Source organism: Schistocerca serialis, unplaced genomic scaffold, assembly GCF_023864345.2.
Source record: "Schistocerca serialis cubense isolate TAMUIC-IGC-003099 unplaced genomic scaffold, iqSchSeri2.2 HiC_scaffold_613, whole genome shotgun sequence".
Lineage (NCBI taxonomy): Eukaryota > Metazoa > Arthropoda > Insecta > Orthoptera > Acrididae > Schistocerca > Schistocerca serialis.
In genome coordinates, this window is record NW_026048205.1 from 40649 (window position 1) to 68042 (window position 27394).

The 27394-nt window shown below is 49.6% G+C and overlaps 28 non-coding genes across 28 annotated transcripts; 14 read left to right on the forward strand and 14 right to left on the reverse strand.

The window, feature by feature from the left end:
• Positions 1–214: 214 nt before the first annotated feature.
• Positions 215–286, forward strand: Trnag-ccc (transfer RNA glycine (anticodon CCC)). The gene has a single exon. It is a non-coding gene; the product is annotated as a tRNA-Gly (tRNA).
• A 1125-nt stretch (positions 287–1411) lies between these two features.
• Positions 1412–1495, reverse strand: Trnal-uaa (transfer RNA leucine (anticodon UAA)). Its single transcript has one exon. It is a non-coding gene; the product is annotated as a tRNA-Leu (tRNA).
• A 686-nt stretch (positions 1496–2181) lies between these two features.
• Trnag-ccc (transfer RNA glycine (anticodon CCC)) lies at positions 2182–2253 on the forward strand. Its single transcript has one exon. It is a non-coding gene; the product is annotated as a tRNA-Gly (tRNA).
• Positions 2254–3388: 1135 nt separating this feature from the next.
• Positions 3389–3472, reverse strand: Trnal-uaa (transfer RNA leucine (anticodon UAA)). The gene has a single exon. It is a non-coding gene; the product is annotated as a tRNA-Leu (tRNA).
• Positions 3473–4158: 686 nt separating this feature from the next.
• Positions 4159–4230, forward strand: Trnag-ccc (transfer RNA glycine (anticodon CCC)). Its single transcript has one exon. It is a non-coding gene; the product is annotated as a tRNA-Gly (tRNA).
• Positions 4231–5355: 1125 nt separating this feature from the next.
• On the reverse strand, positions 5356–5439 carry Trnal-uaa (transfer RNA leucine (anticodon UAA)). Its single transcript has one exon. It is a non-coding gene; the product is annotated as a tRNA-Leu (tRNA).
• Positions 5440–6125: 686 nt separating this feature from the next.
• On the forward strand, positions 6126–6197 carry Trnag-ccc (transfer RNA glycine (anticodon CCC)). Its single transcript has one exon. It is a non-coding gene; the product is annotated as a tRNA-Gly (tRNA).
• A 1115-nt stretch (positions 6198–7312) lies between these two features.
• Positions 7313–7396, reverse strand: Trnal-uaa (transfer RNA leucine (anticodon UAA)). Its single transcript has one exon. It is a non-coding gene; the product is annotated as a tRNA-Leu (tRNA).
• A 686-nt stretch (positions 7397–8082) lies between these two features.
• Positions 8083–8154, forward strand: Trnag-ccc (transfer RNA glycine (anticodon CCC)). The gene has a single exon. It is a non-coding gene; the product is annotated as a tRNA-Gly (tRNA).
• A 1115-nt stretch (positions 8155–9269) lies between these two features.
• Positions 9270–9353, reverse strand: Trnal-uaa (transfer RNA leucine (anticodon UAA)). The gene has a single exon. It is a non-coding gene; the product is annotated as a tRNA-Leu (tRNA).
• A 686-nt stretch (positions 9354–10039) lies between these two features.
• Positions 10040–10111, forward strand: Trnag-ccc (transfer RNA glycine (anticodon CCC)). Its single transcript has one exon. It is a non-coding gene; the product is annotated as a tRNA-Gly (tRNA).
• A 1125-nt stretch (positions 10112–11236) lies between these two features.
• Positions 11237–11320, reverse strand: Trnal-uaa (transfer RNA leucine (anticodon UAA)). The gene has a single exon. It is a non-coding gene; the product is annotated as a tRNA-Leu (tRNA).
• A 686-nt stretch (positions 11321–12006) lies between these two features.
• On the forward strand, positions 12007–12078 carry Trnag-ccc (transfer RNA glycine (anticodon CCC)). Its single transcript has one exon. It is a non-coding gene; the product is annotated as a tRNA-Gly (tRNA).
• Positions 12079–13193: 1115 nt separating this feature from the next.
• Trnal-uaa (transfer RNA leucine (anticodon UAA)) lies at positions 13194–13277 on the reverse strand. The gene has a single exon. It is a non-coding gene; the product is annotated as a tRNA-Leu (tRNA).
• Positions 13278–13963: 686 nt separating this feature from the next.
• On the forward strand, positions 13964–14035 carry Trnag-ccc (transfer RNA glycine (anticodon CCC)). The gene has a single exon. It is a non-coding gene; the product is annotated as a tRNA-Gly (tRNA).
• Positions 14036–15160: 1125 nt separating this feature from the next.
• Positions 15161–15244, reverse strand: Trnal-uaa (transfer RNA leucine (anticodon UAA)). Its single transcript has one exon. It is a non-coding gene; the product is annotated as a tRNA-Leu (tRNA).
• Positions 15245–15930: 686 nt separating this feature from the next.
• Positions 15931–16002, forward strand: Trnag-ccc (transfer RNA glycine (anticodon CCC)). Its single transcript has one exon. It is a non-coding gene; the product is annotated as a tRNA-Gly (tRNA).
• Positions 16003–17117: 1115 nt separating this feature from the next.
• Trnal-uaa (transfer RNA leucine (anticodon UAA)) lies at positions 17118–17201 on the reverse strand. The gene has a single exon. It is a non-coding gene; the product is annotated as a tRNA-Leu (tRNA).
• A 686-nt stretch (positions 17202–17887) lies between these two features.
• Trnag-ccc (transfer RNA glycine (anticodon CCC)) lies at positions 17888–17959 on the forward strand. The gene has a single exon. It is a non-coding gene; the product is annotated as a tRNA-Gly (tRNA).
• A 1125-nt stretch (positions 17960–19084) lies between these two features.
• Trnal-uaa (transfer RNA leucine (anticodon UAA)) lies at positions 19085–19168 on the reverse strand. Its single transcript has one exon. It is a non-coding gene; the product is annotated as a tRNA-Leu (tRNA).
• A 686-nt stretch (positions 19169–19854) lies between these two features.
• Trnag-ccc (transfer RNA glycine (anticodon CCC)) lies at positions 19855–19926 on the forward strand. The gene has a single exon. It is a non-coding gene; the product is annotated as a tRNA-Gly (tRNA).
• Positions 19927–21051: 1125 nt separating this feature from the next.
• Trnal-uaa (transfer RNA leucine (anticodon UAA)) lies at positions 21052–21135 on the reverse strand. Its single transcript has one exon. It is a non-coding gene; the product is annotated as a tRNA-Leu (tRNA).
• Positions 21136–21821: 686 nt separating this feature from the next.
• Trnag-ccc (transfer RNA glycine (anticodon CCC)) lies at positions 21822–21893 on the forward strand. Its single transcript has one exon. It is a non-coding gene; the product is annotated as a tRNA-Gly (tRNA).
• A 1116-nt stretch (positions 21894–23009) lies between these two features.
• On the reverse strand, positions 23010–23093 carry Trnal-uaa (transfer RNA leucine (anticodon UAA)). The gene has a single exon. It is a non-coding gene; the product is annotated as a tRNA-Leu (tRNA).
• A 686-nt stretch (positions 23094–23779) lies between these two features.
• Trnag-ccc (transfer RNA glycine (anticodon CCC)) lies at positions 23780–23851 on the forward strand. Its single transcript has one exon. It is a non-coding gene; the product is annotated as a tRNA-Gly (tRNA).
• Positions 23852–24975: 1124 nt separating this feature from the next.
• Positions 24976–25059, reverse strand: Trnal-uaa (transfer RNA leucine (anticodon UAA)). Its single transcript has one exon. It is a non-coding gene; the product is annotated as a tRNA-Leu (tRNA).
• A 686-nt stretch (positions 25060–25745) lies between these two features.
• Positions 25746–25817, forward strand: Trnag-ccc (transfer RNA glycine (anticodon CCC)). Its single transcript has one exon. It is a non-coding gene; the product is annotated as a tRNA-Gly (tRNA).
• Positions 25818–26931: 1114 nt separating this feature from the next.
• Positions 26932–27015, reverse strand: Trnal-uaa (transfer RNA leucine (anticodon UAA)). The gene has a single exon. It is a non-coding gene; the product is annotated as a tRNA-Leu (tRNA).
• Between the last annotated feature and the right edge of the window lie 379 nt (positions 27016–27394).

A 27394-nucleotide genomic window follows, 5' to 3' on the forward strand; every position in this document is an offset into this window, starting at 1 on the left:
TGTTTTATCGCCCTGCTGTAAATTAAAGGGCAGTTTTTCAACGGCTGTCAGTTCTGCTTCTAGCTTCACTACATCGCCCTAGCAGCACCTACGCACTGCGTTCAGATGTGCTCACCTCCGCCCTGGCGTTGAGCGCCTACAGCGCCATCGCCTTCGGCCTCTGGTGGCAGGAGGGTAGCCGACACATGAGGGCGTGGGTAGGACGCAGCACAACGCGGTGGTGGTGTAACGGTCAGCATGGTTGCTTCCCAAGCAGTTGATCCGGGTTCGATTCCCGGCCACCGCACAAAACGTACCTTTTTCTTCTACGGGTATTCCACGTAACGAAACGCGATCTTCGAAACTGTGAACTGTCGCGGTACGAATAGTTTTCCTTCGCCCCTCGTCTCAGTCCGTGCTGCCATGGCGCTAGTCTGCGGGTTTCGTTTCTCAGCATCGTGTGTCTCCATGTGTCGACTTGTCTCGACTTTGCTCGGCTGACGCGAAAGCTGACGCTTGGAAATGGGCATATATGTAGAGGGCAGGTGCGAGAAACGACTGGGAGAGATCAAAAATCGACAAACACACGACAGAATCTTTCATTTTATTGTGGCCACAGATTCGCCCCTTAGTGTACCGAGAGGTAAGAGTGGCGCCAGCGTGCGGGACCGCATCATTATCGCTAAGCAACAGCGAAACCGAAGGAAAAATGCAAAATGAAAGAAGCGAACAGCACATCGAGTTCCCAGCCGAGCACGCATCCAAGTACTAACCACGGCCAACGAATCTTAACGCCGGTGAACATACGAGAACCGCTGCACTACGCGCGGTATGGCCGTTGGCGACAGTATCGCGCAACGTGTAAACATCTTACTTCTTGTGAAGATCGCTTGTTATTTACCTGGCAGTGTCACGCTGGAGGAAGCATTGTCTTTTAGGGGAGAAAAATGAAACGGCACTTGGTGCGGTCGAATACGTGGCCTTTGTGTTCACAGCACGACGCTCTAACTTACTCAGCTATCGAGCTACGCAATGTGGCACGTCTGCAGTCCAATACCCGATCCACCGTCTCATCCACCTTTATTACTGCCCTGACTCTCATTTAAACACATATCTGCTTTCCTTCACGTTTGCTCGCCTGATGCTTGGACCCCAAAAACCACAACACAAAGATATCGTAAATGCTGTGAGAATAACCAAGACACAGCAAGCAAAAGTATGTTCGGCTACCGGGAATCGAATCCTGGCCTCGTGGCGAAAGCCATGTCTCCTAGCAGCTTTCCATTCTTTCTGACCGCCAGACAATCAGACTTGCAAGGCAAGCACCATAGTCACTGCCGTCTCTAGTAGTATCTGTGGAACCTGTTCCCGCGTAATTTACTTGTTTTCCCGCATGTATGAAATTGGTAGTTTTGGAATATCTAAAATGCATTGTCAGATGTGGGGTTCGAACCCACGCTCCCCTTAGGGAACCAGAGCTTAAATCTGGCGCCTTAGACCGCTCGGCCAATCTGACGTGTGAGCGCAAAGTCTCTACTACCGTCCTTTCAAGGAATATCTCCAGAGCCTGACGGCGAAATTAGCGTGTTTTCTTTCCTTGTGTGAAGGAATTACGTTGGTTTTAGAGTATTTAAAACGAGTTGTCAGATGTGAGGTTGCACCACAAACCTCCCTTTCGGGAACCACAGCTTAAACATGGTGCCTTAAACCATTGTTTTCCGTCGCCATCTGTCTTGAGTGGAACGAGCAGAACTGTAGTTATCAATATTCACATTGACGCAGAGAAAACAAAAAACGACACAAAAGGCCGTTACCTAGCAACGGCTACGCTGTGCATTTCGCCCTCAGGGGAAGCTAATGATATGCTCCAGGCGAGCATCAAACTAACCAACTTAATATTGTGATACTTAGGCGCTTTCTACTTCTGGATTGGCACACATATGCTGCATCGTCTCTGGATCATCAGTAAGTACGTCACATTAGATATTTGTTTTATCGCCCTGCTGTAAATTAAAGGGCAGTTTTTCAACGGCTGTCAGTTCTGCTTCTAGCTTCACTACATCGCCCTAGCAGCACCTACGCACTGCGTTCAGATGTGCTCACCTCCGCCCTGGCGTTGAGCGCCTACAGCGCCATCGCCTTCGGCCTCTGGTGGCAGGAGGGTAGCCGACACATGAGGGCGTGGGTGGGACGCAGCACAACGCGGTGGTGGTGTAACGGTCAGCATGGTTGCTTCCCAAGCAGTTGATCCGGGTTCGATTCCCGGCCACCGCCGGCCACCGCACAAAACGTACCTTTTTCTTCTACGGGTATTCCACGTAACGAAACGCGATCTTCGAAACTGTGAACTGTCGCGGTACGAATAGTTTTCCTTCGCCCCTCGTCTCAGTCCGTGCTGCCATGGCGCTAGTCTGCGGGTTTCGTTTCTCAGCATCGTGTGTCTCCATGTGTCGACTTGTCTCGACTTTGCTCGGCTGACGCGAAAGCTGACGCTTGGAAATGGGCATATATGTAGAGGGCAGGTGCGAGAAACGACTGGGAGAGATCAAAAATCGACAAACACACGACAGAATCTTTCATTTTATTGTGGCCACAGATTCGCCCCTTAGTGTACCGAGAGGTAAGAGTGGCGCCAGCGTGCGGGACCGCATCATTATCGCTAAGCAACAGCGAAACCGAAGGAAAAATGCAAAATGAAAGAAGCGAACAGCACATCGAGTTCCCAGCCGAGCACGCATCCAAGTACTAACCACGGCCAACGAATCTTAACGCCGGTGAACATACGAGAACCGCTGCACTACGCGCGGTATGGCCGTTGGCGACAGTATCGCGCAACGTGTAAACATCTTACTTCTTGTGAAGATCGCTTGTTATTTACCTGGCAGTGTCACGCTGGAGGAAGCATTGTCTTTTAGGGGAGAAAAATGAAACGGCACTTGGTGCGGTCGAATACGTGGCCTTTGTGTTCACAGCACGACGCTCTAACTTACTCAGCTATCGAGCTACGCAATGTGGCACGTCTGCAGTCCAATACCCGATCCACCGTCTCATCCACCTTTATTACTGCCCTGACTCTCATTTAAACACATATCTGCTTTCCTTCACGTTTGCTCGCCTGATGCTTGGACCCCAAAAACCACAACACAAAGATATCGTAAATGCTGTGAGAATAACCAAGACACAGCAAGCAAAAGTATGTTCGGCTACCGGGAATCGAATCCTGGCCTCGTGGCGAAAGCCATGTCTCCTAGCAGCTTTCCATTCTTTCTGACCGCCAGACAATCAGACTTGCAAGGCAAGCACCATAGTCACTGCCGTCTCTAGTAGTATCTGTGGAACCTGTTCCCGCGTAATTTACTTGTTTTCCCGCATGTATGAAATTGGTAGTTTTGGAATATCTAAAATGCATTGTCAGATGTGGGGTTCGAACCCACGCTCCCCTTAGGGAACCAGAGCTTAAATCTGGCGCCTTAGACCGCTCGGCCAATCTGACGTGTGAGCGCAAAGTCTCTACTACCGTCCTTTCAAGGAATATCTCCAGAGCCTGACGGCGAAATTAGCGTGTTTTCTTTCCTTGTGTGAAGGAATTACGTTGGTTTTAGAGTATTTAAAACGAGTTGTCAGATGTGAGGTTGCACCACAAACCTCCCTTTCGGGAACCACAGCTTAAACATGGTGCCTTAAACCATTGTTTTCCGTCGCCATCTGTCTTGAGTGGAACGAGCAGAACTGTAGTTATCAATATTCACATTGACGCAGAGAAAACAAAAAACGACACAAAAGGCCGTTACCTAGCAACGGCTACGCTGTGCATTTCGCCCTCAGGGGAAGCTAATGATATGCTCCAGGCGAGCATCAAACTAACCAACTTAATATTGTGATACTTAGGCGCTTTCTACTTCTGGATTGGCACACATATGCTGCATCGTCTCTGGATCATCAGTAAGTACGTCACATTAGATATTTGTTTTATCGCCCTGCTGTAAATTAAAGGGCAGTTTTTCAACGGCTGTCAGTTCTGCTTCTAGCTTCACTACATCGCCCTAGCAGCACCTACGCACTGCGTTCAGATGTGCTCACCTCCGCCCTGGCGTTGAGCGCCTACAGCGCCATCGCCTTCGGCCTCTGGTGGCAGGAGGGTAGCCGACACATGAGGGCGTGGGTGGGACGCAGCACAACGCGGTGGTGGTGTAACGGTCAGCATGGTTGCTTCCCAAGCAGTTGATCCGGGTTCGATTCCCGGCCACCGCACAAAACGTACCTTTTTCTTCTACGGGTATTCCACGTAACGAAACGCGATCTTCGAAACTGTGAACTGTCGCGGTACGAATAGTTTTCCTTCGCCCCTCGTCTCAGTCCGTGCTGCCATGGCGCTAGTCTGCGGGTTTCGTTTCTCAGCATCGTGTGTCTCCATGTGTCGACTTGTCTCGACTTTGCTCGGCTGACGCGAAAGCTGACGCTTGGAAATGGGCATATATGTAGAGGGCAGGTGCGAGAAACGACTGGGAGAGATCAAAAATCGACAAACACACGACAGAATCTTTCATTTTATTGTGGCCACAGATTCGCCCCTTAGTGTACCGAGAGGTAAGAGTGGCGCCAGCGTGCGGGACCGCATCATTATCGCTAAGCAACAGCGAAACCGAAGGAAAAATGCAAAATGAAAGAAGCGAACAGCACATCGAGTTCCCAGCCGAGCACGCATCCAAGTACTAACCACGGCCAACGAATCTTAACGCCGGTGAACATACGAGAACCGCTGCACTACGCGCGGTATGGCCGTTGGCGACAGTATCGCGCAACGTGTAAACATCTTACTTCTTGTGAAGATCGCTTGTTATTTACCTGGCAGTGTCACGCTGGAGGAAGCATTGTCTTTTAGGGGAGAAAAATGAAACGGCACTTGGTGCGGTCGAATACGTGGCCTTTGTGTTCACAGCACGACGCTCTAACTTACTCAGCTATCGAGCTACGCAATGTGGCACGTCTGCAGTCCAATACCCGATCCACCGTCTCATCCACCTTTATTACTGCCCTGACACTCATTTAAACACATATCTGCTTTCCTTCACGTTTGCTCGCCTGATGCTTGGACCCCAAAAACCACAACACAAAGATATCGTAAATGCTGTGAGAATAACCAAGACACAGCAAGCAAAAGTATGTTCGGCTACCGGGAATCGAATCCTGGCCTCGTGGCGAAAGCCATGTCTCCTAGCAGCTTTCCATTCTTTCTGACCGCCAGACAATCAGACTTGCAAGGCAAGCACCATAGTCACTGCCGTCTCTAGTAGTATCTGTGGAACCTGTTCCCGCGTAATTTACTTGTTTTCCCGCATGTATGAAATTGGTAGTTTTGGAATATCTAAAATGCATTGTCAGATGTGGGGTTCGAACCCACGCTCCCCTTAGGGAACCAGAGCTTAAATCTGGCGCCTTAGACCGCTCGGCCAATCTGACGTGTGAGCGCAAAGTCTCTACTACCGTCCTTTCAAGGAATATCTCCAGAGCCTGACGGCGAAATTAGCGTGTTTTCTTTCCTTGTGTGAAGGAATTACGTTGGTTTTAGAGTATTTAAAACGAGTTGTCAGATGTGAGGTTGCACCACAAACCTCCCTTTCGGGAACCACAGCTTAAACATGGTGCCTTAAACCATTGTTTTCCGTCGCCATCTGTCTTGAGTGGAACGAGCAGAACTGTAGTTATCAATATTCACATTGACGCAGAGAAAACAAAAAACGACACAAAAGGCCGTTACCTAGCAACGGCTACGCTGTGCATTTCGCCCTCAGGGGAAGCTAATGATATGCTCCAGGCGAGCATCAAACTAACCAACTTAATATTGTGATACTTAGGCGCTTTCTACTTCTGGATTGGCACACATATGCTGCATCGTCTCTGGATCATCAGTAAGTACGTCACATTAGATATTTGTTTTATCGCCCTGCTGTAAATTAAAGGGCAGTTTTTCAACGGCTGTCAGTTCTGCTTCTAGCTTCACTACATCGCCCTAGCAGCACCTACGCACTGCGTTCAGATGTGCTCACCTCCGCCCTGGCGTTGAGCGCCTACAGCGCCATCGCCTTCGGCCTCTGGTGGCAGGAGGGTAGCCGACACATGAGGGCGTGGGTGGGACGCAGCACAACGCGGTGGTGGTGTAACGGTCAGCATGGTTGCTTCCCAAGCAGTTGATCCGGGTTCGATTCCCGGCCACCGCACAAAACGTACCTTTTTCTTCTACGGGTATTCCACGTAACGAAACGCGATCTTCGAAACTGTGAACTGTCGCGGTACGAATAGTTTTCCTTCGCCCCTCGTCTCAGTCCGTGCTGCCATGGCGCTAGTCTGCGGGTTTCGTTTCTCAGCATCGTGTGTCTCCATGTCTCGACTTTGCTCGGCTGACGCGAAAGCTGACGCTTGGAAATGGGCATATATGTAGAGGGCAGGTGCGAGAAACGACTGGGAGAGATCAAAAATCGACAAACACACGACAGAATCTTTCATTTTATTGTGGCCACAGATTCGCCCCTTAGTGTACCGAGAGGTAAGAGTGGCGCCAGCGTGCGGGACCGCATCATTATCGCTAAGCAACAGCGAAACCGAAGGAAAAATGCAAAATGAAAGAAGCGAACAGCACATCGAGTTCCCAGCCGAGCACGCATCCAAGTACTAACCACGGCCAACGAATCTTAACGCCGGTGAACATACGAGAACCGCTGCACTACGCGCGGTATGGCCGTTGGCGACAGTATCGCGCAACGTGTAAACATCTTACTTCTTGTGAAGATCGCTTGTTATTTACCTGGCAGTGTCACGCTGGAGGAAGCATTGTCTTTTAGGGGAGAAAAATGAAACGGCACTTGGTGCGGTCGAATACGTGGCCTTTGTGTTCACAGCACGACGCTCTAACTTACTCAGCTATCGAGCTACGCAATGTGGCACGTCTGCAGTCCAATACCCGATCCACCGTCTCATCCACCTTTATTACTGCCCTGACTCTCATTTAAACACATATCTGCTTTCCTTCACGTTTGCTCGCCTGATGCTTGGACCCCAAAAACCACAACACAAAGATATCGTAAATGCTGTGAGAATAACCAAGACACAGCAAGCAAAAGTATGTTCGGCTACCGGGAATCGAATCCTGGCCTCGTGGCGAAAGCCATGTCTCCTAGCAGCTTTCCATTCTTTCTGACCGCCAGACAATCAGACTTGCAAGGCAAGCACCATAGTCACTGCCGTCTCTAGTAGTATCTGTGGAACCTGTTCCCGCGTAATTTACTTGTTTTCCCGCATGTATGAAATTGGTAGTTTTGGAATATCTAAAATGCATTGTCAGATGTGGGGTTCGAACCCACGCTCCCCTTAGGGAACCAGAGCTTAAATCTGGCGCCTTAGACCGCTCGGCCAATCTGACGTGTGAGCGCAAAGTCTCTACTACCGTCCTTTCAAGGAATATCTCCAGAGCCTGACGGCGAAATTAGCGTGTTTTCTTTCCTTGTGTGAAGGAATTACGTTGGTTTTAGAGTATTTAAAACGAGTTGTCAGATGTGAGGTTGCACCACAAACCTCCCTTTCGGGAACCACAGCTTAAACATGGTGCCTTAAACCATTGTTTTCCGTCGCCATCTGTCTTGAGTGGAACGAGCAGAACTGTAGTTATCAATATTCACATTGACGCAGAGAAAACAAAAAACGACACAAAAGGCCGTTACCTAGCAACGGCTACGCTGTGCATTTCGCCCTCAGGGGAAGCTAATGATATGCTCCAGGCGAGCATCAAACTAACCAACTTAATATTGTGATACTTAGGCGCTTTCTACTTCTGGATTGGCACACATATGCTGCATCGTCTCTGGATCATCAGTAAGTACGTCACATTAGATATTTGTTTTATCGCCCTGCTGTAAATTAAAGGGCAGTTTTTCAACGGCTGTCAGTTCTGCTTCTAGCTTCACTACATCGCCCTAGCAGCACCTACGCACTGCGTTCAGATGTGCTCACCTCCGCCCTGGCGTTGAGCGCCTACAGCGCCATCGCCTTCGGCCTCTGGTGGCAGGAGGGTAGCCGACACATGAGGGCGTGGGTGGGACGCAGCACAACGCGGTGGTGGTGTAACGGTCAGCATGGTTGCTTCCCAAGCAGTTGATCCGGGTTCGATTCCCGGCCACCGCACAAAACGTACCTTTTTCTTCTACGGGTATTCCACGTAACGAAACGCGATCTTCGAAACTGTGAACTGTCGCGGTACGAATAGTTTTCCTTCGCCCCTCGTCTCAGTCCGTGCTGCCATGGCGCTAGTCTGCGGGTTTCGTTTCTCAGCATCGTGTGTCTCCATGTCTCGACTTTGCTCGGCTGACGCGAAAGCTGACGCTTGGAAATGGGCATATATGTAGAGGGCAGGTGCGAGAAACGACTGGGAGAGATCAAAAATCGACAAACACACGACAGAATCTTTCATTTTATTGTGGCCACAGATTCGCCCCTTAGTGTACCGAGAGGTAAGAGTGGCGCCAGCGTGCGGGACCGCATCATTATCGCTAAGCAACAGCGAAACCGAAGGAAAAATGCAAAATGAAAGAAGCGAACAGCACATCGAGTTCCCAGCCGAGCACGCATCCAAGTACTAACCACGGCCAACGAATCTTAACGCCGGTGAACATACGAGAACCGCTGCACTACGCGCGGTATGGCCGTTGGCGACAGTATCGCGCAACGTGTAAACATCTTACTTCTTGTGAAGATCGCTTGTTATTTACCTGGCAGTGTCACGCTGGAGGAAGCATTGTCTTTTAGGGGAGAAAAATGAAACGGCACTTGGTGCGGTCGAATACGTGGCCTTTGTGTTCACAGCACGACGCTCTAACTTACTCAGCTATCGAGCTACGCAATGTGGCACGTCTGCAGTCCAATACCCGATCCACCGTCTCATCCACCTTTATTACTGCCCTGACACTCATTTAAACACATATCTGCTTTCCTTCACGTTTGCTCGCCTGATGCTTGGACCCCAAAAACCACAACACAAAGATATCGTAAATGCTGTGAGAATAACCAAGACACAGCAAGCAAAAGTATGTTCGGCTACCGGGAATCGAATCCTGGCCTCGTGGCGAAAGCCATGTCTCCTAGCAGCTTTCCATTCTTTCTGACCGCCAGACAATCAGACTTGCAAGGCAAGCACCATAGTCACTGCCGTCTCTAGTAGTATCTGTGGAACCTGTTCCCGCGTAATTTACTTGTTTTCCCGCATGTATGAAATTGGTAGTTTTGGAATATCTAAAATGCATTGTCAGATGTGGGGTTCGAACCCACGCTCCCCTTAGGGAACCAGAGCTTAAATCTGGCGCCTTAGACCGCTCGGCCAATCTGACGTGTGAGCACAAAGTCTCTACTACCGTCCTTTCAAGGAATATCTCCAGAGCCTGACGGCGAAATTAGCGTGTTTTCTTTCCTTGTGTGAAGGAATTACGTTGGTTTTAGAGTATTTAAAACGAGTTGTCAGATGTGAGGTTGCACCACAAACCTCCCTTTCGGGAACCACAGCTTAAACATGGTGCCTTAAACCATTGTTTTCCGTCGCCATCTGTCTTGAGTGGAACGAGCAGAACTGTAGTTATCAATATTCACATTGACGCAGAGAAAACAAAAAACGACACAAAAGGCCGTTACCTAGCAACGGCTACGCTGTGCATTTCGCCCTCAGGGGAAGCTAATGATATGCTCCAGGCGAGCATCAAACTAACCAACTTAATATTGTGATACTTAGGCGCTTTCTACTTCTGGATTGGCACACATATGCTGCATCGTCTCTGGATCATCAGTAAGTACGTCACATTAGATATTTGTTTTATCGCCCTGCTGTAAATTAAAGGGCAGTTTTTCAACGGCTGTCAGTTCTGCTTCTAGCTTCACTACATCGCCCTAGCAGCACCTACGCACTGCGTTCAGATGTGCTCACCTCCGCCCTGGCGTTGAGCGCCTACAGCGCCATCGCCTTCGGCCTCTGGTGGCAGGAGGGTAGCCGACACATGAGGGCGTGGGTGGGACGCAGCACAACGCGGTGGTGGTGTAACGGTCAGCATGGTTGCTTCCCAAGCAGTTGATCCGGGTTCGATTCCCGGCCACCGCACAAAACGTACCTTTTTCTTCTACGGGTATTCCACGTAACGAAACGCGATCTTCGAAACTGTGAACTGTCGCGGTACGAATAGTTTTCCTTCGCCCCTCGTCTCAGTCCGTGCTGCCATGGCGCTAGTCTGCGGGTTTCGTTTCTCAGCATCGTGTGTCTCCATGTGTCGACTTGTCTCGACTTTGCTCGGCTGACGCGAAAGCTGACGCTTGGAAATGGGCATATATGTAGAGGGCAGGTGCGAGAAACGACTGGGAGAGATCAAAAATCGACAAACACACGACAGAATCTTTCATTTTATTGTGGCCACAGATTCGCCCCTTAGTGTACCGAGAGGTAAGAGTGGCGCCAGCGTGCGGGACCGCATCATTGTCGCTAAGCAACAGCGAAACCGAAGGAAAAATGCAAAATGAAAGAAGCGAACAGCACATCGAGTTCCCAGCCGAGCACGCATCCAAGTACTAACCACGGCCAACGAATCTTAACGCCGGTGAACATACGAGAACCGCTGCACTACGCGCGGTATGGCCGTTGGCGACAGTATCGCGCAACGTGTAAACATCTTACTTCTTGTGAAGATCGCTTGTTATTTACCTGGCAGTGTCACGCTGGAGGAAGCATTGTCTTTTAGGGGAGAAAAATGAAACGGCACTTGGTGCGGTCGAATACGTGGCCTTTGTGTTCACAGCACGACGCTCTAACTTACTCAGCTATCGAGCTACGCAATGTGGCACGTCTGCAGTCCAATACCCGATCCACCGTCTCATCCACCTTTATTACTGCCCTGACACTCATTTAAACACATATCTGCTTTCCTTCACGTTTGCTCGCCTGATGCTTGGACCCCAAAAACCACAACACAAAGATATCGTAAATGCTGTGAGAATAACCAAGACACAGCAAGCAAAAGTATGTTCGGCTACCGGGAATCGAATCCTGGCCTCGTGGCGAAAGCCATGTCTCCTAGCAGCTTTCCATTCTTTCTGACCGCCAGACAATCAGACTTGCAAGGCAAGCACCATAGTCACTGCCGTCTCTAGTAGTATCTGTGGAACCTGTTCCCGCGTAATTTACTTGTTTTCCCGCATGTATGAAATTGGTAGTTTTGGAATATCTAAAATGCATTGTCAGATGTGGGGTTCGAACCCACGCTCCCCTTAGGGAACCAGAGCTTAAATCTGGCGCCTTAGACCGCTCGGCCAATCTGACGTGTGAGCACAAAGTCTCTACTACCGTCCTTTCAAGGAATATCTCCAGAGCCTGACGGCGAAATTAGCGTGTTTTCTTTCCTTGTGTGAAGGAATTACGTTGGTTTTAGAGTATTTAAAACGAGTTGTCAGATGTGAGGTTGCACCACAAACCTCCCTTTCGGGAACCACAGCTTAAACATGGTGCCTTAAACCATTGTTTTCCGTCGCCATCTGTCTTGAGTGGAACGAGCAGAACTGTAGTTATCAATATTCACATTGACGCAGAGAAAACAAAAAACGACACAAAAGGCCGTTACCTAGCAACGGCTACGCTGTGCATTTCGCCCTCAGGGGAAGCTAATGATATGCTCCAGGCGAGCATCAAACTAACCAACTTAATATTGTGATACTTAGGCGCTTTCTACTTCTGGATTGGCACACATATGCTGCATCGTCTCTGGATCATCAGTAAGTACGTCACATTAGATATTTGTTTTATCGCCCTGCTGTAAATTAAAGGGCAGTTTTTCAACGGCTGTCAGTTCTGCTTCTAGCTTCACTACATCGCCCTAGCAGCACCTACGCACTGCGTTCAGATGTGCTCACCTCCGCCCTGGCGTTGAGCGCCTACAGCGCCATCGCCTTCGGCCTCTGGTGGCAGGAGGGTAGCCGACAGATGAGGGCGTGGGTGGGACGCAGCACAACGCGGTGGTGGTGTAACGGTCAGCATGGTTGCTTCCCAAGCAGTTGATCCGGGTTCGATTCCCGGCCACCGCACAAAACGTACCTTTTTCTTCTACGGGTATTCCACGTAACGAAACGCGATCTTCGAAACTGTGAACTGTCGCGGTACGAATAGTTTTCCTTCGCCCCTCGTCTCAGTCCGTGCTGCCATGGCGCTAGTCTGCGGGTTTCGTTTCTCAGCATCGTGTGTCTCCATGTCTCGACTTTGCTCGGCTGACGCGAAAGCTGACGCTTGGAAATGGGCATATATGTAGAGGGCAGGTGCGAGAAACGACTGGGAGAGATCAAAAATCGACAAACACACGACAGAATCTTTCATTTTATTGTGGCCACAGATTCGCCCCTTAGTGTACCGAGAGGTAAGAGTGGCGCCAGCGTGCGGGACCGCATCATTATCGCTAAGCAACAGCGAAACCGAAGGAAAAATGCAAAATGAAAGAAGCGAACAGCACATCGAGTTCCCAGCCGAGCACGCATCCAAGTACTAACCACGGCCAACGAATCTTAACGCCGGTGAACATACGAGAACCGCTGCACTACGCGCGGTATGGCCGTTGGCGACAGTATCGCGCAACGTGTAAACATCTTACTTCTTGTGAAGATCGCTTGTTATTTACCTGGCAGTGTCACGCTGGAGGAAGCATTGTCTTTTAGGGGAGAAAAATGAAACGGCACTTGGTGCGGTCGAATACGTGGCCTTTGTGTTCACAGCACGACGCTCTAACTTACTCAGCTATCGAGCTACGCAATGTGGCACGTCTGCAGTCCAATACCCGATCCACCGTCTCATCCACCTTTATTACTGCCCTGACTCTCATTTAAACACATATCTGCTTTCCTTCACGTTTGCTCGCCTGATGCTTGGACCCCAAAAACCACAACACAAAGATATCGTAAATGCTGTGAGAATAACCAAGACACAGCAAGCAAAAGTATGTTCGGCTACCGGGAATCGAATCCTGGCCTCGTGGCGAAAGCCATGTCTCCTAGCAGCTTTCCATTCTTTCTGACCGCCAGACAATCAGACTTGCAAGGCAAGCACCATAGTCACTGCCGTCTCTAGTAGTATCTGTGGAACCTGTTCCCGCGTAATTTACTTGTTTTCCCGCATGTATGAAATTGGTAGTTTTGGAATATCTAAAATGCATTGTCAGATGTGGGGTTCGAACCCACGCTCCCCTTAGGGAACCAGAGCTTAAATCTGGCGCCTTAGACCGCTCGGCCAATCTGACGTGTGAGCGCAAAGTCTCTACTACCGTCCTTTCAAGGAATATCTCCAGAGCCTGACGGCGAAATTAGCGTGTTTTCTTTCCTTGTGTGAAGGAATTACGTTGGTTTTAGAGTATTTAAAACGAGTTGTCAGATGTGAGGTTGCACCACAAACCTCCCTTTCGGGAACCACAGCTTAAACATGGTGCCTTAAACCATTGTTTTCCGTCGCCATCTGTCTTGAGTGGAACGAGCAGAACTGTAGTTATCAATATTCACATTGACGCAGAGAAAACAAAAAACGACACAAAAGGCCGTTACCTAGCAACGGCTACGCTGTGCATTTCGCCCTCAGGGGAAGCTAATGATATGCTCCAGGCGAGCATCAAACTAACCAACTTAATATTGTGATACTTAGGCGCTTTCTACTTCTGGATTGGCACACATATGCTGCATCGTCTCTGGATCATCAGTAAGTACGTCACATTAGATATTTGTTTTATCGCCCTGCTGTAAATTAAAGGGCAGTTTTTCAACGGCTGTCAGTTCTGCTTCTAGCTTCACTACATCGCCCTAGCAGCACCTACGCACTGCGTTCAGATGTGCTCACCTCCGCCCTGGCGTTGAGCGCCTACAGCGCCATCGCCTTCGGCCTCTGGTGGCAGGAGGGTAGCCGACACATGAGGGCGTGGGTGGGACGCAGCACAACGCGGTGGTGGTGTAACGGTCAGCATGGTTGCTTCCCAAGCAGTTGATCCGGGTTCGATTCCCGGCCACCGCACAAAACGTACCTTTTTCTTCTACGGGTATTCCACGTAACGAAACGCGATCTTCGAAACTGTGAACTGTCGCGGTACGAATAGTTTTCCTTCGCCCCTCGTCTCAGTCCGTGCTGCCATGGCGCTAGTCTGCGGGTTTCGTTTCTCAGCATCGTGTGTCTCCATGTGTCGACTTGTCTCGACTTTGCTCGGCTGACGCGAAAGCTGACGCTTGGAAATGGGCATATATGTAGAGGGCAGGTGCGAGAAACGACTGGGAGAGATCAAAAATCGACAAACACACGACAGAATCTTTCATTTTATTGTGGCCACAGATTCGCCCCTTAGTGTACCGAGAGGTAAGAGTGGCGCCAGCGTGCGGGACCGCATCATTATCGCTAAGCAACAGCGAAACCGAAGGAAAAATGCAAAATGAAAGAAGCGAACAGCACATCGAGTTCCCAGCCGAGCACGCATCCAAGTACTAACCACGGCCAACGAATCTTAACGCCGGTGAACATACGAGAACCGCTGCACTACGCGCGGTATGGCCGTTGGCGACAGTATCGCGCAACGTGTAAACATCTTACTTCTTGTGAAGATCGCTTGTTATTTACCTGGCAGTGTCACGCTGGAGGAAGCATTGTCTTTTAGGGGAGAAAAATGAAACGGCACTTGGTGCGGTCGAATACGTGGCCTTTGTGTTCACAGCACGACGCTCTAACTTACTCAGCTATCGAGCTACGCAATGTGGCACGTCTGCAGTCCAATACCCGATCCACCGTCTCATCCACCTTTATTACTGCCCTGACACTCATTTAAACACATATCTGCTTTCCTTCACGTTTGCTCGCCTGATGCTTGGACCCCAAAAACCACAACACAAAGATATCGTAAATGCTGTGAGAATAACCAAGACACAGCAAGCAAAAGTATGTTCGGCTACCGGGAATCGAATCCTGGCCTCGTGGCGAAAGCCATGTCTCCTAGCAGCTTTCCATTCTTTCTGACCGCCAGACAATCAGACTTGCAAGGCAAGCACCATAGTCACTGCCGTCTCTAGTAGTATCTGTGGAACCTGTTCCCGCGTAATTTACTTGTTTTCCCGCATGTATGAAATTGGTAGTTTTGGAATATCTAAAATGCATTGTCAGATGTGGGGTTCGAACCCACGCTCCCCTTAGGGAACCAGAGCTTAAATCTGGCGCCTTAGACCGCTCGGCCAATCTGACGTGTGAGCACAAAGTCTCTACTACCGTCCTTTCAAGGAATATCTCCAGAGCCTGACGGCGAAATTAGCGTGTTTTCTTTCCTTGTGTGAAGGAATTACGTTGGTTTTAGAGTATTTAAAACGAGTTGTCAGATGTGAGGTTGCACCACAAACCTCCCTTTCGGGAACCACAGCTTAAACATGGTGCCTTAAACCATTGTTTTCCGTCGCCATCTGTCTTGAGTGGAACGAGCAGAACTGTAGTTATCAATATTCACATTGACGCAGAGAAAACAAAAAACGACACAAAAGGCCGTTACCTAGCAACGGCTACGCTGTGCATTTCGCCCTCAGGGGAAGCTAATGATATGCTCCAGGCGAGCATCAAACTAACCAACTTAATATTGTGATACTTAGGCGCTTTCTACTTCTGGATTGGCACACATATGCTGCATCGTCTCTGGATCATCAGTAAGTACGTCACATTAGATATTTGTTTTATCGCCCTGCTGTAAATTAAAGGGCAGTTTTTCAACGGCTGTCAGTTCTGCTTCTAGCTTCACTACATCGCCCTAGCAGCACCTACGCACTGCGTTCAGATGTGCTCACCTCCGCCCTGGCGTTGAGCGCCTACAGCGCCATCGCCTTCGGCCTCTGGTGGCAGGAGGGTAGCCGACACATGAGGGCGTGGGTGGGACGCAGCACAACGCGGTGGTGGTGTAACGGTCAGCATGGTTGCTTCCCAAGCAGTTGATCCGGGTTCGATTCCCGGCCACCGCACAAAACGTACCTTTTTCTTCTACGGGTATTCCACGTAACGAAACGCGATCTTCGAAACTGTGAACTGTCGCGGTACGAATAGTTTTCCTTCGCCCCTCGTCTCAGTCCGTGCTGCCATGGCGCTAGTCTGCGGGTTTCGTTTCTCAGCATCGTGTGTCTCCATGTCTCGACTTTGCTCGGCTGACGCGAAAGCTGACGCTTGGAAATGGGCATATATGTAGAGGGCAGGTGCGAGAAACGACTGGGAGAGATCAAAAATCGACAAACACACGACAGAATCTTTCATTTTATTGTGGCCACAGATTCGCCCCTTAGTGTACCGAGAGGTAAGAGTGGCGCCAGCGTGCGGGACCGCATCATTATCGCTAAGCAACAGCGAAACCGAAGGAAAAATGCAAAATGAAAGAAGCGAACAGCACATCGAGTTCCCAGCCGAGCACGCATCCAAGTACTAACCACGGCCAACGAATCTTAACGCCGGTGAACATACGAGAACCGCTGCACTACGCGCGGTATGGCCGTTGGCGACAGTATCGCGCAACGTGTAAACATCTTACTTCTTGTGAAGATCGCTTGTTATTTACCTGGCAGTGTCACGCTGGAGGAAGCATTGTCTTTTAGGGGAGAAAAATGAAACGGCACTTGGTGCGGTCGAATACGTGGCCTTTGTGTTCACAGCACGACGCTCTAACTTACTCAGCTATCGAGCTACGCAATGTGGCACGTCTGCAGTCCAATACCCGATCCACCGTCTCATCCACCTTTATTACTGCCCTGACTCTCATTTAAACACATATCTGCTTTCCTTCACGTTTGCTCGCCTGATGCTTGGACCCCAAAAACCACAACACAAAGATATCGTAAATGCTGTGAGAATAACCAAGACACAGCAAGCAAAAGTATGTTCGGCTACCGGGAATCGAATCCTGGCCTCGTGGCGAAAGCCATGTCTCCTAGCAGCTTTCCATTCTTTCTGACCGCCAGACAATCAGACTTGCAAGGCAAGCACCATAGTCACTGCCGTCTCTAGTAGTATCTGTGGAACCTGTTCCCGCGTAATTTACTTGTTTTCCCGCATGTATGAAATTGGTAGTTTTGGAATATCTAAAATGCATTGTCAGATGTGGGGTTCGAACCCACGCTCCCCTTAGGGAACCAGAGCTTAAATCTGGCGCCTTAGACCGCTCGGCCAATCTGACGTGTGAGCGCAAAGTCTCTACTACCGTCCTTTCAAGGAATATCTCCAGAGCCTGACGGCGAAATTAGCGTGTTTTCTTTCCTTGTGTGAAGGAATTACGTTGGTTTTAGAGTATTTAAAACGAGTTGTCAGATGTGAGGTTGCACCACAAACCTCCCTTTCGGGAACCACAGCTTAAACATGGTGCCTTAAACCATTGTTTTCCGTCGCCATCTGTCTTGAGTGGAACGAGCAGAACTGTAGTTATCAATATTCACATTGACGCAGAGAAAACAAAAAACGACACAAAAGGCCGTTACCTAGCAACGGCTACGCTGTGCATTTCGCCCTCAGGGGAAGCTAATGATATGCTCCAGGCGAGCATCAAACTAACCAACTTAATATTGTGATACTTAGGCGCTTTCTACTTCTGGATTGGCACACATATGCTGCATCGTCTCTGGATCATCAGTAAGTACGTCACATTAGATATTTGTTTTATCGCCCTGCTGTAAATTAAAGGGCAGTTTTTCAACGGCTGTCAGTTCTGCTTCTAGCTTCACTACATCGCCCTAGCAGCACCTACGCACTGCGTTCAGATGTGCTCACCTCCGCCCTGGCGTTGAGCGCCTACAGCGCCATCGCCTTCGGCCTCTGGTGGCAGGAGGGTAGCCGACACATGAGGGCGTGGGTGGGACGCAGCACAACGCGGTGGTGGTGTAACGGTCAGCATGGTTGCTTCCCAAGCAGTTGATCCGGGTTCGATTCCCGGCCACCGCACAAAACGTACCTTTTTCTTCTACGGGTATTCCACGTAACGAAACGCGATCTTCGAAACTGTGAACTGTCGCGGTACGAATAGTTTTCCTTCGCCCCTCGTCTCAGTCCGTGCTGCCATGGCGCTAGTCTGCGGGTTTCGTTTCTCAGCATCGTGTGTCTCCATGTGTCGACTTGTCTCGACTTTGCTCGGCTGACGCGAAAGCTGACGCTTGGAAATGGGCATATATGTAGAGGGCAGGTGCGAGAAACGACTGGGAGAGATCAAAAATCGACAAACACACGACAGAATCTTTCATTTTATTGTGGCCACAGATTCGCCCCTTAGTGTACCGAGAGGTAAGAGTGGCGCCAGCGTGCGGGACCGCATCATTATCGCTAAGCAACAGCGAAACCGAAGGAAAAATGCAAAATGAAAGAAGCGAACAGCACATCGAGTTCCCAGCCGAGCACGCATCCAAGTACTAACCACGGCCAACGAATCTTAACGCCGGTGAACATACGAGAACCGCTGCACTACGCGCGGTATGGCCGTTGGCGACAGTATCGCGCAACGTGTAAACATCTTACTTCTTGTGAAGATCGCTTGTTATTTACCTGGCAGTGTCACGCTGGAGGAAGCATTGTCTTTTAGGGGAGAAAAATGAAACGGCACTTGGTGCGGTCGAATACGTGGCCTTTGTGTTCACAGCACGACGCTCTAACTTACTCAGCTATCGAGCTACGCAATGTGGCACGTCTGCAGTCCAATACCCGATCCACCGTCTCATCCACCTTTATTACTGCCCTGACACTCATTTAAACACATATCTGCTTTCCTTCACGTTTGCTCGCCTGATGCTTGGACCCCAAAAACCACAACACAAAGATATCGTAAATGCTGTGAGAATAACCAAGACACAGCAAGCAAAAGTATGTTCGGCTACCGGGAATCGAATCCTGGCCTCGTGGCGAAAGCCATGTCTCCTAGCAGCTTTCCATTCTTTCTGACCGCCAGACAATCAGACTTGCAAGGCAAGCACCATAGTCACTGCCGTCTCTAGTAGTATCTGTGGAACCTGTTCCCGCGTAATTTACTTGTTTTCCCGCATGTATGAAATTGGTAGTTTTGGAATATCTAAAATGCATTGTCAGATGTGGGGTTCGAACCCACGCTCCCCTTAGGGAACCAGAGCTTAAATCTGGCGCCTTAGACCGCTCGGCCAATCTGACGTGTGAGCACAAAGTCTCTACTACCGTCCTTTCAAGGAATATCTCCAGAGCCTGACGGCGAAATTAGCGTGTTTTCTTTCCTTGTGTGAAGGAATTACGTTGGTTTTAGAGTATTTAAAACGAGTTGTCAGATGTGAGGTTGCACCACAAACCTCCCTTTCGGGAACCACAGCTTAAACATGGTGCCTTAAACCATTGTTTTCCGTCGCCATCTGTCTTGAGTGGAACGAGCAGAACTGTAGTTATCAATATTCACATTGACGCAGAGAAAACAAAAAACGACACAAAAGGCCGTTACCTAGCAACGGCTACGCTGTGCATTTCGCCCTCAGGGGAAGCTAATGATATGCTCCAGGCGAGCATCAAACTAACCAACTTAATATTGTGATACTTAGGCGCTTTCTACTTCTGGATTGGCACACATATGCTGCATCGTCTCTGGATCATCAGTAAGTACGTCACATTAGATATTTGTTTTATCGCCCTGCTGTAAATTAAAGGGCAGTTTTTCAACGGCTGTCAGTTCTGCTTCTAGCTTCACTACATCGCCCTAGCAGCACCTACGCACTGCGTTCAGATGTGCTCACCTCCGCCCTGGCGTTGAGCGCCTACAGCGCCATCGCCTTCGGCCTCTGGTGGCAGGAGGGTAGCCGACACATGAGGGCGTGGGTGGGACGCAGCACAACGCGGTGGTGGTGTAACGGTCAGCATGGTTGCTTCCCAAGCAGTTGATCCGGGTTCGATTCCCGGCCACCGCACAAAACGTACCTTTTTCTTCTACGGGTATTCCACGTAACGAAACGCGATCTTCGAAACTGTGAACTGTCGCGGTACGAATAGTTTTCCTTCGCCCCTCGTCTCAGTCCGTGCTGCCATGGCGCTAGTCTGCGGGTTTCGTTTCTCAGCATCGTGTGTCTCCATGTGTCGACTTGTCTCGACTTTGCTCGGCTGACGCGAAAGCTGACGCTTGGAAATGGGCATATATGTAGAGGGCAGGTGCGAGAAACGACTGGGAGAGATCAAAAATCGACAAACACACGACAGAATCTTTCATTTTATTGTGGCCACAGATTCGCCCCTTAGTGTACCGAGAGGTAAGAGTGGCGCCAGCGTGCGGGACCGCATCATTATCGCTAAGCAACAGCGAAACCGAAGGAAAAATGCAAAATGAAAGAAGCGAACAGCACATCGAGTTCCCAGCCGAGCACGCATCCAAGTACTAACCACGGCCAACGAATCTTAACGCCGGTGAACATACGAGAACCGCTGCACTACGCGCGGTATGGCCGTTGGCGACAGTATCGCGCAACGTGTAAACATCTTACTTCTTGTGAAGATCGCTTGTTATTTACCTGGCAGTGTCACGCTGGAGGAAGCATTGTCTTTTAGGGGAGAAAAATGAAACGGCACTTGGTGCGGTCGAATACGTGGCCTTTGTGTTCACAGCACGACGCTCTAACTTACTCAGCTATCGAGCTACGCAATGTGGCACGTCTGCAGTCCAATACCCGATCCACCGTCTCATCCACCTTTATTACTGCCCTGACACTCATTTAAACACATATCTGCTTTCCTTCACGTTTGCTCGCCTGATGCTTGGACCCCAAAAACCACAACACAAAGATATCGTAAATGCTGTGAGAATAACCAAGACACAGCAAGCAAAAGTATGTTCGGCTACCGGGAATCGAATCCTGGCCTCGTGGCGAAAGCCATGTCTCCTAGCAGCTTTCCATTCTTTCTGACCGCCAGACAATCAGACTTGCAAGGCAAGCACCATAGTCACTGCCGTCTCTAGTAGTATCTGTGGAACCTGTTCCCGCGTAATTTACTTGTTTTCCCGCATGTATGAAATTGGTAGTTTTGGAATATCTAAAATGCATTGTCAGATGTGGGGTTCGAACCCACGCTCCCCTTAGGGAACCAGAGCTTAAATCTGGCGCCTTAGACCGCTCGGCCAATCTGACGTGTGAGCACAAAGTCTCTACTACCGTCCTTTCAAGGAATATCTCCAGAGCCTGACGGCGAAATTAGCGTGTTTTCTTTCCTTGTGTGAAGGAATTACGTTGGTTTTAGAGTATTTAAAACGAGTTGTCAGATGTGAGGTTGCACCACAAACCTCCCTTTCGGGAACCACAGCTTAAACATGGTGCCTTAAACCATTGTTTTCCGTCGCCATCTGTCTTGAGTGGAACGAGCAGAACTGTAGTTATCAATATTCACATTGACGCAGAGAAAACAAAAAACGACACAAAAGGCCGTTACCTAGCAACGGCTACGCTGTGCATTTCGCCCTCAGGGGAAGCTAATGATATGCTCCAGGCGAGCATCAAACTAACCAACTTAATATTGTGATACTTAGGCGCTTTCTACTTCTGGATTGGCACACATATGCTGCATCGTCTCTGGATCATCAGTAAGTACGTCACATTAGATATTTGTTTTATCGCCCTGCTGTAAATTAAAGGGCAGTTTTTCAACGGCTGTCAGTTCTGCTTCTAGCTTCACTACATCGCCCTAGCAGCACCTACGCACTGCGTTCAGATGTGCTCACCTCCGCCCTGGCGTTGAGCGCCTACAGCGCCATCGCCTTCGGCCTCTGGTGGCAGGAGGGTAGCCGACACATGAGGGCGTGGGTGGGACGCAGCACAACGCGGTGGTGGTGTAACGGTCAGCATGGTTGCTTCCCAAGCAGTTGATCCGGGTTCGATTCCCGGCCACCGCACAAAACGTACCTTTTTCTTCTACGGGTATTCCACGTAACGAAACGCGATCTTCGAAACTGTGAACTGTCGCGGTACGAATAGTTTTCCTTCGCCCCTCGTCTCAGTCCGTGCTGCCATGGCGCTAGTCTGCGGGTTTCGTTTCTCAGCATCGTGTGTCTCCATGTCTCGACTTTGCTCGGCTGACGCGAAAGCTGACGCTTGGAAATGGGCATATATGTAGAGGGCAGGTGCGAGAAACGACTGGGAGAGATCAAAAATCGACAAACACACGACAGAATCTTTCATTTTATTGTGGCCACAGATTCGCCCCTTAGTGTACCGAGAGGTAAGAGTGGCGCCAGCGTGCGGGACCGCATCATTATCGCTAAGCAACAGCGAAACCGAAGGAAAAATGCAAAATGAAAGAAGCGAACAGCACATCGAGTTCCCAGCCGAGCACGCATCCAAGTACTAACCACGGCCAACGAATCTTAACGCCGGTGAACATACGAGAACCGCTGCACTACGCGCGGTATGGCCGTTGGCGACAGTATCGCGCAACGTGTAAACATCTTACTTCTTGTGAAGATCGCTTGTTATTTACCTGGCAGTGTCACGCTGGAGGAAGCATTGTCTTTTAGGGGGAGAAAAATGAAACGGCACTTGGTGCGGTCGAATACGTGGCCTTTGTGTTCACAGCACGACGCTCTAACTTACTCAGCTATCGAGCTACGCAATGTGGCACGTCTGCAGTCCAATACCCGATCCACCGTCTCATCCACCTTTATTACTGCCCTGACACTCATTTAAACACATATCTGCTTTCCTTCACGTTTGCTCGCCTGATGCTTGGACCCCAAAAACCACAACACAAAGATATCGTAAATGCTGTGAGAATAACCAAGACACAGCAAGCAAAAGTATGTTCGGCTACCGGGAATCGAATCCTGGCCTCGTGGCGAAAGCCATGTCTCCTAGCAGCTTTCCATTCTTTCTGACCGCCAGACAATCAGACTTGCAAGGCAAGCACCATAGTCACTGCCGTCTCTAGTAGTATCTGTGGAACCTGTTCCCGCGTAATTTACTTGTTTTCCCGCATGTATGAAATTGGTAGTTTTGGAATATCTAAAATGCATTGTCAGATGTGGGGTTCGAACCCACGCTCCCCTTAGGGAACCAGAGCTTAAATCTGGCGCCTTAGACCGCTCGGCCAATCTGACGTGTGAGCACAAAGTCTCTACTACCGTCCTTTCAAGGAATATCTCCAGAGCCTGACGGCGAAATTAGCGTGTTTTCTTTCCTTGTGTGAAGGAATTACGTTGGTTTTAGAGTATTTAAAACGAGTTGTCAGATGTGAGGTTGCACCACAAACCTCCCTTTCGGGAACCACAGCTTAAACATGGTGCCTTAAACCATTGTTTTCCGTCGCCATCTGTCTTGAGTGGAACGAGCAGAACTGTAGTTATCAATATTCACATTGACGCAGAGAAAACAAAAAACGACACAAAAGGCCGTTACCTAGCAACGGCTACGCTGTGCATTTCGCCCTCAGGGGAAGCTAATGATATGCTCCAGGCGAGCATCAAACTAACCAACTTAATATTGTGATACTTAGGCGCTTTCTACTTCTGGATTGGCACACATATGCTGCATCGTCTCTGGATCATCAGTAAGTACGTCACATTAGATATTTGTTTTATCGCCCTGCTGTAAATTAAAGGGCAGTTTTTCAACGGCTGTCAGTTCTGCTTCTAGCTTCACTACATCGCCCTAGCAGCACCTACGCACTGCGTTCAGATGTGCTCACCTCCGCCCTGGCGTTGAGCGCCTACAGCGCCATCGCCTTCGGCCTCTGGTGGCAGGAGGGTAGCCGACACATGAGGGCGTGGGTGGGACGCAGCACAACGCGGTGGTGGTGTAACGGTCAGCATGGTTGCTTCCCAAGCAGTTGATCCGGGTTCGATTCCCGGCCACCGCACAAAACGTACCTTTTTCTTCTACGGGTATTCCACGTAACGAAACGCGATCTTCGAAACTGTGAACTGTCGCGGTACGAATAGTTTTCCTTCGCCCCTCGTCTCAGTCCGTGCTGCCATGGCGCTAGTCTGCGGGTTTCGTTTCTCAGCATCGTGTGTCTCCATGTGTCGACTTGTCTCGACTTTGCTCGGCTGACGCGAAAGCTGACGCTTGGAAATGGGCATATATGTAGAGGGCAGGTGCGAGAAACGACTGGAGAGATCAAAAATCGACAAACACACGACAGAATCTTTCATTTTATTGTGGCCACAGATTCGCCCCTTAGTGTACCGAGAGGTAAGAGTGGCGCCAGCGTGCGGGACCGCATCATTATCGCTAAGCAACAGCGAAACCGAAGGAAAAATGCAAAATGAAAGAAGCGAACAGCACATCGAGTTCCCAGCCGAGCACGCATCCAAGTACTAACCACGGCCAACGAATCTTAACGCCGGTGAACATACGAGAACCGCTGCACTACGCGCGGTATGGCCGTTGGCGACAGTATCGCGCAACGTGTAAACATCTTACTTCTTGTGAAGATCGCTTGTTATTTACCTGGCAGTGTCACGCTGGAGGAAGCATTGTCTTTTAGGGGAGAAAAATGAAACGGCACTTGGTGCGGTCGAATACGTGGCCTTTGTGTTCACAGCACGACGCTCTAACTTACTCAGCTATCGAGCTACGCAATGTGGCACGTCTGCAGTCCAATACCCGATCCACCGTCTCATCCACCTTTATTACTGCCCTGACACTCATTTAAACACATATCTGCTTTCCTTCACGTTTGCTCGCCTGATGCTTGGACCCCAAAAACCACAACACAAAGATATCGTAAATGCTGTGAGAATAACCAAGACACAGCAAGCAAAAGTATGTTCGGCTACCGGGAATCGAATCCTGGCCTCGTGGCGAAAGCCATGTCTCCTAGCAGCTTTCCATTCTTTCTGACCGCCAGACAATCAGACTTGCAAGGCAAGCACCATAGTCACTGCCGTCTCTAGTAGTATCTGTGGAACCTGTTCCCGCGTAATTTACTTGTTTTCCCGCATGTATGAAATTGGTAGTTTTGGAATATCTAAAATGCATTGTCAGATGTGGGGTTCGAACCCACGCTCCCCTTAGGGAACCAGAGCTTAAATCTGGCGCCTTAGACCGCTCGGCCAATCTGACGTGTGAGCACAAAGTCTCTACTACCGTCCTTTCAAGGAATATCTCCAGAGCCTGACGGCGAAATTAGCGTGTTTTCTTTCCTTGTGTGAAGGAATTACGTTGGTTTTAGAGTATTTAAAACGAGTTGTCAGATGTGAGGTTGCACCACAAACCTCCCTTTCGGGAACCACAGCTTAAACATGGTGCCTTAAACCATTGTTTTCCGTCGCCATCTGTCTTGAGTGGAACGAGCAGAACTGTAGTTATCAATATTCACATTGACGCAGAGAAAACAAAAAACGACACAAAAGGCCGTTACCTAGCAACGGCTACGCTGTGCATTTCGCCCTCAGGGGAAGCTAATGATATGCTCCAGGCGAGCATCAAACTAACCAACTTAATATTGTGATACTTAGGCGCTTTCTACTTCTGGATTGGCACACATATGCTGCATCGTCTCTGGATCATCAGTAAGTACGTCACATTAGATATTTGTTTTATCGCCCTGCTGTAAATTAAAGGGCAGTTTTTCAACGGCTGTCAGTTCTGCTTCTAGCTTCACTACATCGCCCTAGCAGCACCTACGCACTGCGTTCAGATGTGCTCACCTCCGCCCTGGCGTTGAGCGCCTACAGCGCCATCGCCTTCGGCCTCTGGTGGCAGGAGGGTAGCCGACACATGAGGGCGTGGGTGGGACGCAGCACAACGCGGTGGTGGTGTAACGGTCAGCATGGTTGCTTCCCAAGCAGTTGATCCGGGTTCGATTCCCGGCCACCGCACAAAACGTACCTTTTTCTTCTACGGGTATTCCACGTAACGAAACGCGATCTTCGAAACTGTGAACTGTCGCGGTACGAATAGTTTTCCTTCGCCCCTCGTCTCAGTCCGTGCTGCCATGGCGCTAGTCTGCGGGTTTCGTTTCTCAGCATCGTGTGTCTCCATGTCTCGACTTTGCTCGGCTGACGCGAAAGCTGACGCTTGGAAATGGGCATATATGTAGAGGGCAGGTGCGAGAAACGACTGGGAGAGATCAAAAATCGACAAACACACGACAGAATCTTTCATTTTATTGTGGCCACAGATTCGCCCCTTAGTGTACCGAGAGGTAAGAGTGGCGCCAGCGTGCGGGACCGCATCATTATCGCTAAGCAACAGCGAAACCGAAGGAAAAATGCAAAATGAAAGAAGCGAACAGCACATCGAGTTCCCAGCCGAGCACGCATCCAAGTACTAACCACGGCCAACGAATCTTAACGCCGGTGAACATACGAGAACCGCTGCACTACGCGCGGTATGGCCGTTGGCGACAGTATCGCGCAACGTGTAAACATCTTACTTCTTGTGAAGATCGCTTGTTATTTACCTGGCAGTGTCACGCTGGAGGAAGCATTGTCTTTTAGGGGAGAAAATGAAACGGCACTTGGTGCGGTCGAATACGTGGCCTTTGTGTTCACAGCACGACGCTCTAACTTACTCAGCTATCGAGCTACGCAATGTGGCACGTCTGCAGTCCAATACCCGATCCACCGTCTCATCCACCTTTATTACTGCCCTGACTCTCATTTAAACACATATCTGCTTTCCTTCACGTTTGCTCGCCTGATGCTTGGACCCCAAAAACCACAACACAAAGATATCGTAAATGCTGTGAGAATAACCAAGACACAGCAAGCAAAAGTATGTTCGGCTACCGGGAATCGAATCCTGGCCTCGTGGCGAAAGCCATGTCTCCTAGCAGCTTTCCATTCTTTCTGACCGCCAGACAATCAGACTTGCAAGGCAAGCACCATAGTCACTGCCGTCTCTAGTAGTATCTGTGGAACCTGTTCCCGCGTAATTTACTTGTTTTCCCGCATGTATGAAATTGGTAGTTTTGGAATATCTAAAATGCATTGTCAGATGTGGGGTTCGAACCCACGCTCCCCTTAGGGAACCAGAGCTTAAATCTGGCGCCTTAGACCGCTCGGCCAATCTGACGTGTGAGCGCAAAGTCTCTACTACCGTCCTTTCAAGGAATATCTCCAGAGCCTGACGGCGAAATTAGCGTGTTTTCTTTCCTTGTGTGAAGGAATTACGTTGGTTTTAGAGTATTTAAAACGAGTTGTCAGATGTGAGGTTGCACCACAAACCTCCCTTTCGGGAACCACAGCTTAAACATGGTGCCTTAAACCATTGTTTTCCGTCGCCATCTGTCTTGAGTGGAACGAGCAGAACTGTAGTTATCAATATTCACATTGACGCAGAGAAAACAAAAAACGACACAAAAGGCCGTTACCTAGCAACGGCTACGCTGTGCATTTCGCCCTCAGGGGAAGCTAATGATATGCTCCAGGCGAGCATCAAACTAACCAACTTA